The sequence below is a fragment of the Myxine glutinosa genome, chromosome 1 (assembly GCF_964187855.1).
Source record: "Myxine glutinosa chromosome 1, kmMyxGlut1.1, whole genome shotgun sequence".
NCBI lineage: Eukaryota > Metazoa > Chordata > Myxini > Myxiniformes > Myxinidae > Myxine > Myxine glutinosa.
The window spans coordinates 417,188,412-417,197,605 of record NC_136261.1 but is presented as its reverse complement, the minus strand read 5'-3'; positions in this window follow the sequence as shown (position 1 = coordinate 417,197,605).

Genomic DNA, 9,194 nt, shown 5'->3' with positions numbered 1-9,194 from the left:
CTCCCGCACCCGCGCTACGACCAACTCACTCTGGACAGCACACTCACTCCTCGGCGTGCACTTTTTCCTTGCACACCCCTCTGGTCCACACCTTTCTCACGCACCCTGTTGTGCACTCTCGCCCAGTACATACTCCGTACCACTCACCACCACGCGCTTCAATGTGCCCTCCCGCACCCGCGCTACGACCAACTCACTCTCGACAGCACACTCACTCCTCGGCATGCACTTTTTCCTTACACACCCCATAGTCGGACCTCCTTGCACACCTCCTCCTTCACACTCCGGACCAGTCATACACCTCACCATTGGTCTCTCACAAACCCCCGGGTTCACACCAACACCCAAACCTACTGAATCTCCCCTTACACCATATACATTCCCGATTAGATCGCCACTCACCTTGGCACCTCCTCTCCGCCCCTCCTTCACCACCTGCAAACTCTTTATTCGGTTAGTGAGCACACCATCATGATTTGAGTACAGACCTTGTACATAATCCATCACCTCCTCCTTTATCTCCTTTTTAGTTTCCCTCCGTCTCTTCTTAATTTCACTCACCCCTCTCCACTTCCTCTAATTTTTCCTTTACCTCCTTCATTTCCCGGTGCACCCCCTCAATTTCATCCTCTAAGGCCACCTTGATAGTTTCTATGTGCGTCCTCACCTCCCGGTCCTTCGTCTCCATTACTTCTGTCACCTCGTCCAACCTCTTCGTCAACTCCTCATGTACCATCTGACATTCCTTCTTAATGACGGCTACGTCCCTCTTTATCTCCTGTGTCGCCTTCAACCCCTCGATCACAGCCGTATTCTTTTGTACCTGATCCTTCAACTCCCTTTGTCCCACTGTCAGCCGTCCCACCCCCTGCATCAACTCCTCTATGCCACCTTGTAACGTTGCCATCGCATTTCTCACCTCTTTCTCCATATGCTTCTCACCTCGCTTTACCTCCTCTCGTACCCCCGAGACATCCTCGCTTACAGCTCGTCTTATTTCCTCCCCCATCTCCTCCATTTCTCTAGTAGATGCCGCCCTCATCTGTCCCAATTCCTTCCTCTGCGCATCCAATTTAGTGTCTAACCCGATTTTCACCTCCTCTATCTGGTTCCCCATCCGTTTGATTTCCCGGGTGGATTGCTCCCCTATTTCCCGCAATTTGCCTTCCATCTTGTCTTCTAGCCCCGTTAACCCATTCTTTACCTCTTTTATCCCGTTGTCTAACCCCTCAAATTTATTGTCTAAACCCTCAAATTTATTGTTTAAACCCTCAAATTTAGCTTCTAGTCCCCCGATTTGATTTTCTAATCGCTCCCCCATCCTTTGTTCTAGACTACCCAACCCATCTCTCAATTGCTCACTGGTACTCCTCGCTTCGTCCCTCGTTGCCCCCATTTGGCCCCCCAATCCCACAAGTTGGTTTCCCATTCGTTCCAATTGTTCCCCCATTCCCATTTGCATGGCGGCCTGCAGCTGCGCAATGAGGGCTTGCATGTCTATCCCTCCCACTTGCGCCGCGGGTGCGGCTACTGCAGCGCCGCCAATTTGTGCCTCCACCACCACGTGCGCGAGGGCGCCATTTTGTGCGCCTGAAACCTCCGCAACCACAACCTCATTGCTCTCCTCCTCCATTTCCCCCATATACAATTCCCTGAGGTCCTGGGTCGATTCTACCCCTTCTATCTCCCCCACCGGCACCCGATCGCCTTGATTGTCCATGGCACGACTTTCAAATTTAAGATTTTATAAAACAAAATTTTGGGCCACTCATAATTTTGATCGCGCTATTCGCGCTTCAGGTCCGAATCTCACTCCCAGACACCAATTGTTGACCGCGGAAAAGATGTCGATTTGCCGAGCGGATGGCGGCCGCGGCCCGAACTATTAACAATGACCAAGACCCGATTCTCAACGTTGGCCAAATCACGCCACACGTATTCAATCTGGAAACCTCTAAAGCGACCCGGATGAGAAGGAAGAAGCAGAAGGTAAGGAAGAACGAATATAATTTATTACTAATATGTACACAATGAAAGGAACCAAGGAAGAAGGGAAGAAAACGAAAGCAATTTACAGAAAGAGACACAGTGAAGATATTAGCTTACCTATTACAGTCTTACTTACAAACCCAGGACAGAACAAACAAAGACAGACTCACACGAATGGGGAAATTAAGGCAGGCACGAATGGCTGGACAGGGAGGAAGGTTCAGCTCGGACCAGAGGGATGGCTGGACAGGCGAGGTGGGATCACAAGGCGTGGAGGATGCGGGTCCCTTCCGTGTAGACGGCAAGGCTCGAGGTGAGCGGCTGCCGATCCTCCGAATCTGGGTCGCACGGTCGCGTTGCTTCGCCACAGCAGGTCGACAACTGCACGTCAAAAGCTCCACTTTCAGCTCCTCCTTCCCTGACTGCTCTGTGCGCCCTCCTTACTCATCTCTCCTGTCTCTTCTCTTGCATGTCTTTTTCGTGGGGGGGCGTCGTGTGCTTTCCCAAAACTCATCTGAGGTCGGGGCGTCGTGGTGCGGGTTATATAGGCCACGCACTTCAATCTTCGCGAACCTACTTGACGGTTCCCCCACGCCCTCTCAAAGCCAAACCCTTCATTCTAGGTTGGTCGGCAAGGGATGGCTCACTCCTCCCCTCTATGACGAGGTGGACACGCCTTTCTTTCCCCAACTTGACCGCGTGTTCAATGGAGGCAAATGCAGTTGGTAATGGTGAGGCTTCGCACTAGACAGGGGATTCTACCTTATTTCAATTCGGTGCAATGGAGTATTAATTAATGGAAGACACAGCCTTAACCTAATACACATAATAAGGATATAACTACCAACAAGGAGGAAATCTATGATTGGCTAACGTGATTGTATATGACCTAACTAAGGGACGCCCTTTGACCTTTTTACACAACAACTGGAGGAAGGAGGGTAACACAATTCTCATATCCACAACAATATTAGGTAACCCTGTTTCCGTTTCCGGGTAGGCCGAGTCAGTTGCTCGATGATGCCCTGCAGCCGAAGGCTTGCGTGTTTGGTCACTGTGTTGTTTGAATAAACTCGCATGGGCATTTCTGCCTCCTTGAACTTTTAACAGCTTTGCGGATATATCTCACTGTAAGTGTTGATATATATTGATATAGTGAGATATCTATTGTTCTTCCACTCTTTCACTCCCTCTCTCTGTTCTCTTCACCTTCTGTTTTGATCAAGGTCATCTGCCATCTGCTTGGAAATCAGCCAACATCACCGCTTTGCACAAAAAAGGTGCAAAAACAGATCCTAGCAACTACAGACCAATCAGCCTTCTCCCAATTATCAGCAAAGTCATGGAATCCATCATTGCTTCAGATATGAAACCTTTCCTCTTCTCCAATGGCTTGATCTCTGATCATCAATTTGGTTTCAGACCTGGTCGCTCTACTTTGGACATTCTGCTTCTGCTTTCTCAACAATGGATGGAGGTCGTCAATGCCAAACAGGAAATTAGAGCTGTCTCCCTTGACATATCACGTATCAGTGTTCTGGGCCCTGTGCTTTTTCTGGTCTTCATTAATGATCTCTCTGACTCTCTTGAAAATCCTCTCTATATCTTTGCTGATGACTCTACACTCTGTCGCTCCATTCCTCATCCCTCAGATCGGCAGTCTGCAGCCTCCTCACTCTCTGCAGACCTGGACAAAATCACAGACTGGGCAAACAAGTGGAAAATGTCTTTCAATCCTGACAAATCTCACACTCTTACGATGTTTCTCCAAAAAGACTGACTGGACAACCCTCCCATCCACTTTCTGAATAATCCTCTCCAAGAAGTTCTGTCACTCAAGCTTTTGGGTCTCACTATCTGCCATGAACTTTCCTGGGAAAACCACATTTCAAATCTGGCCTCCAAAGCCAGTTGCCGACTGGGCATCCTCCGTCGTGCGAAGTCCTTCCTTGGCACACCTGAGCTCCTCACCACATACAAGCCTTTCATCCGCAGCTCAATGGAATACTGCTCTCCCCTCTGGGCTGGTGCCCCTGCCTCACACCTAGCTCATCTTCACGCTGTTGAAACCAAAGCGTTCAGAATCATTGGAATCTCCCGCGATGAAGCTAACTCCAAGGGCCTTTCACTCACTCGCCGCAGGCAGGTTGGTGGTCTTTCCGTCTTCTACCGACTCCCCTCTGGCCTTTCTCCCCCGCCAGCTCTCTCTGGGCTCTGTCCCCCAAATATTCCTACAGGTCGCACAAGATCTGCCTGCAACCCTCTTATGGTTAAACTGCCAAAATCAAGACTCTCTGCTCACCTTCACTCCTTCATTCCTCTTTTCTCCCACCTCTGGAACAAACTCCCTCACTCACTTCAATCCCACTCCTCCCTCCAGCACCACCATCTCTTATCTTCCCCCATCCAAAACCTTGATCTTTTCTACCCCCGCTAATTTCACCCCAAATCCACTTTTTTGAAATACCAAGTTCTGTCTTGGAAGTCCTTGGGTTTTATAATTCTCTCACCCCCCCCCCCCTTCCCACGCCTCCTCCCCCCAAGCCCTCTCCCTCCCACACATCTCCCTGCTCTCAAATGTTGTGTGCTCTCAAGTGTTTGTGTGCTTCCCCTTCTCTCCCTATCTTGTCTTCCGCTCCCTCTTTTTATATATTTTGTTTGTCTGGTGGATTTGTTTGTGAAATAAATGTTAGCTCTGTCACGAGCCTAGATTCAGTATACAAAAAAAAAAGAAAAAAAAAGTGCAAGCTCATCGATGGAAAAAAAAAGTGACACCACCTCCCTAATAAGAGGAAGAAGAGGATGCAGAGGGAAGTCAGGTTGGCTATCCCAGATAATTCCTGGCACCAGAATTATTTATCCTCATCAAGCCGCCATCCCTCAGGACTGTGATGTGAGGAGGGGCAGACTTCAAGCATCGTTCAACATCTTAGGCATTAGGGGGTGTCTGTTGAAGCATTACCGAGTGCTACAAGGTGTGTGGAAGTATGGGGAGAGAAAAGGGTGGGGGAGGGGTGTGGGAAGAGAAGGGGTGGGGGAGTGGTGTGGGAAGAGAAGGGGTGGGGGAGGGATGTGGGAAGAGAAGGGGTGGGGGAGGGGTGTGGAAAGCGAAAGGGGTGGGGGAGGGGTGTGGGAAGAGAAGGGGGTGGGGGAGGGATGTGGGAAGAGAAGGGGTGGGGGAGGGGTGTTGGAAGAGAAGGGGGTGGGGGAGGGGTGTGAGATTTTAGCGTTTCCTCGTTTTTGAACACCCCAAACTGTTTATTGTCCATTCTGATGTGGATATTCTAACGACAACGAAACAAAATATAAAAGGAAAAAAATTGTCAGATTTTTGGATGTAATATTCATTTAGATTACTTTGACAACTTTATGTTCATTACTATGCCTTTGCAATGCAAAATTTGCACATTTTATTTGGAAATAACTTCCCCTTTTCAGCATGCCAAGAAGAGCAAGAAAATCTTCATTTTCAACAAAATCCAAACGTCCAAAAATAAACAAGGATGCAAGGTCCCAAGAAATACAGGAAACAAGATGTACCCGCTTAAGAGAACAGCTAGAAAGACAAGCTGCAATAACAGCAAGCGAAGATGAAGAGGCTACAACAAAAAGGCTAACACAGCAACAACAGCAACAACAGCGACAAGCTGCAATAAGGGCAAGAGAAGATGGAGGCTACAACAAAAAGGCTAACACAGCAACAACAGCGACTAGGTACAATAAGGGCAAGAGAAGACGAGGAGGGTAGAATAAAAAGGCAAGAATTTGAACAAGAACAACGGATTGTTTTGAGAAAAGCTGGAGCAAGTAGGAGACCAACATTATTCCTAAATGCTTTCAACTATGATCCCAACATTGACTATGAATCAAACCCCGATTATGATATTGAGAGAAGATCAGAAATATGTGAGTGTTGCCATGCAAAAAAATGGAAAAGAGAGCCACCTTTCATGTGTTGCTCAAATGGTAAAGTTTAATTACCACATTTGAGGGAGCCGCTGGAACCACGAAATGCTCTTCTAATGGGAAGAACTCCAGATTCTAAAATGTTCTTGAAAAACATGAGAAAGTATAACAGCTGTTTTCATATGACAGCTTTTGGAACAAATCAAATCAGAGAGGATGATTACATGCCCACTTTTAGAATTCAAGGCCAGATTAATCATAAAATTGGTTATTTTTTACCATTACGAGATGAACCGACTAAATTTCTGCAAATTTATTTCATGGGTATTGAAGAAGAAGCCAAACAAAGAACACATTTAAAAATTCCTAATCTTGATTCAAACATTGTTCATGCTCTTCAAGATATGTTTCACTAATATAATCCTTAATGTATCCAGTATAAAGTCTGCAATGGAAAAGATGACTTCAGATCACTAAAATAATGATCCATGCTGATAAACCCCAGCTGGAGAACGTGAAAGGAGATATAATGCTCCTATTACAGATGGTGGCGATATTATTGGTTGGTCAGGAGCATCGCACAAGAGATATCGTCATCGAGCAAAGATACAGCCGACTGAAAAGAATCAACGAAACACATAGAGCGTTTGACTCACTTCAATATCATTTGCTGTTTTGGATTGGGGAAGTTGGCTACCACTTTCAGTATTTCCAGACAAATCCACAAACTGGAACTAAAACTTCATGAAAGGTTTTGGCTATGAATTTTTATTCATATAGATTTATGGAAAGAGAACATGAATTCAACACAATACGAAGATCCACGTCTCTTTTCTATCAATTTGCAGTTGATATTTGGGTTAAAATTGCAACGGAAAGATTATTATTTGTTCAGACCCATCAAGCTCAGTTACGAGCAACTGATTACCAAAATCTAAGTGACACATTTAGAAATGCCAGAAATCCGACAACAACAGGAAAATTAGTAATTTTTCCGTCTAACTGTATTGGTGGACCAAGGTACTTGAATGAAAAAATACAAGATGCAATGTGTTACGTGAGGAATGATGGAAAACCTGATTTATTCATTACATACACTTGCAATTCTCAGTGGCCAGAGATTAAAAGAGCACTCATGGTAAATCCAAATCCAGATGAGCGTCAAGATGTAATAGCAAGAGTTTAGACCAAAAATCATTGCTTTTTATAGATTTGCTCAAGAAAAAACACGTATTTGGAAAAGTAAAATGCCACATGACAACATTTGAATGGCAGAACATAGGATTGCAACATACCCATATCTTGATTTGGTGATGGGAGAAGATAATGCCCAATGAAATAGATGCTGTAATTTGCGCAGAGTTGCCCAGTAAAGATGAAGATCCATTACTCCATAAAATTATGTGGACCAAAATGGCTCATGGACCATGTGGACATTTTAATAGAAAGTCCCCTTGCACGAGGGCTGGAAAATGCACAAAGAACTGCCCTAAAGATTTTCGCTTGGAAACCCAATTGGATAGAGATGGATATCCTTTGTACTGGAGGAGAAAAGTTGCTGATGGTTGCATTGAAGTGCTAATGGCTAAACATGTTGTCGACAATTGGTGGATTATACCATACAATCTATATCTCTCAAGAATGTGCAATGCCCACATCAATGTAGAATTTTACAATTCTGTTAAATCGATTAAATACGTCTGTAAATATAGGTCAAGATATGGCTGTATTTTCATTAGGCAGAGATGGACAAGACCACTATGATGAGACCTATGCATATCAGAATGCTCAATATGTAAGCACTAAAGAGGCACTCTGGAAAATCTTTGTCTTTTCCATCCATGAGCATCATCCAACCATTCAGAAACTTCAAGTTCATCTAGAAAATGATCAGAGGATTTATTATAACTCAAGCACTGCAGCACAAAAAGCCCAAGAGGCCCACATTATAACTCTTACAGCTTATTTCCTGCTTTGGAGAGAAGATAATTTTGCTCAGACACTCATTTACAATGAGGTTCCAAAATATTTCACCTGGGCTGCTGGTGGCAGAAAGTGGAAAAGGAGAGTTCCAGGCAATCCTGTAGAAGGTTATCCAGGGGTAAAGTCTAAGGATGACCTTGGAAGGATGCACACAATACATCCAAATATGGGTGAAGTCTTCTATGTGAGGCTGTTACTTCATACTCTTCATGGTCCAAAGTCTTTGAGGATTTGAAGACACACGAGAATAGGATTTGTGGAACCTTCAAGGAGTCCTGTTTATTACATGGCTTACTGGAAGATGACCTACACTGGAAACAAACTCTAGAAGAAGCTGCGATTAGTCATTCTCCTGGACAACTGTGACATTTATTTGCCATTCTCATAACACAATGTGCCCGAACTGAACCCCAACAACTATGGAATTTTCATAAAGAGCCTGTCTGAGGATATCTTACACAGAATTCAAAGAGAATCTCATGATTTAGACATGACTTATGGTAATGAAATTTTCAATAAAGCTCGTGATATTCAAGACAAAGTTATGGAGTTCAGAGGACATGATCTGAATCATTATGGACTTCAAAGACCTAATATATTAAACAACATGTGAATTAATGAGAGAAATGTTAAAGGAGATGCATTATGACAAAGAAGAACTTGCACAGTTTGTTCTTCAGAATGAAAGAAAGTATTTGCATAGACAAGCAGCCATGAATAACAAAATTATGGAGGTTATTGATGGTAATGAAGGATGACTGTTTTTCATCGATGCACCTGGTGGTACAGGTAAAACTTTCATTTTAACGTTAATCCGAGCAAAGATAAGATCACAGGGGCATATTGCACTGGCAGTTGCATCTTCAGGAATTGCATCTCCTCTTTCCTGGTGGTAGGACAGCTCTTTCCACATTCAAACTATCACTCAACACTCAAAATGAGGAGACACCAACGTGCAATATTGACAAAGGCTCTGCAAAGGGCAATGTCTTGAGAGATCCAATGTTATCATCTGGGACGAGTGCACTGCGTCACACAAAAAAGTCTTGAGGTATTAGATAATACACTCCAATACTTAAAGGAAAGTAGACATGTTATGGGAGGAACTCCACTGATTCTTTCTGGGGATTTCTGACACATTCGCCCCTTTATACCAAGGGGAACTGAAGCAGATGAAAATCAAGCAAGTCTGAAGGCATCTCCCCTTTAGGGTAAAGTTGTGTCATTTACATTGACAGTGAATATGAGAGTTCATCTTCAAGAGGCTGAGGGAGTTGGCAATTTTGCCAAATTACTCCTTGATATTGGAGATGACA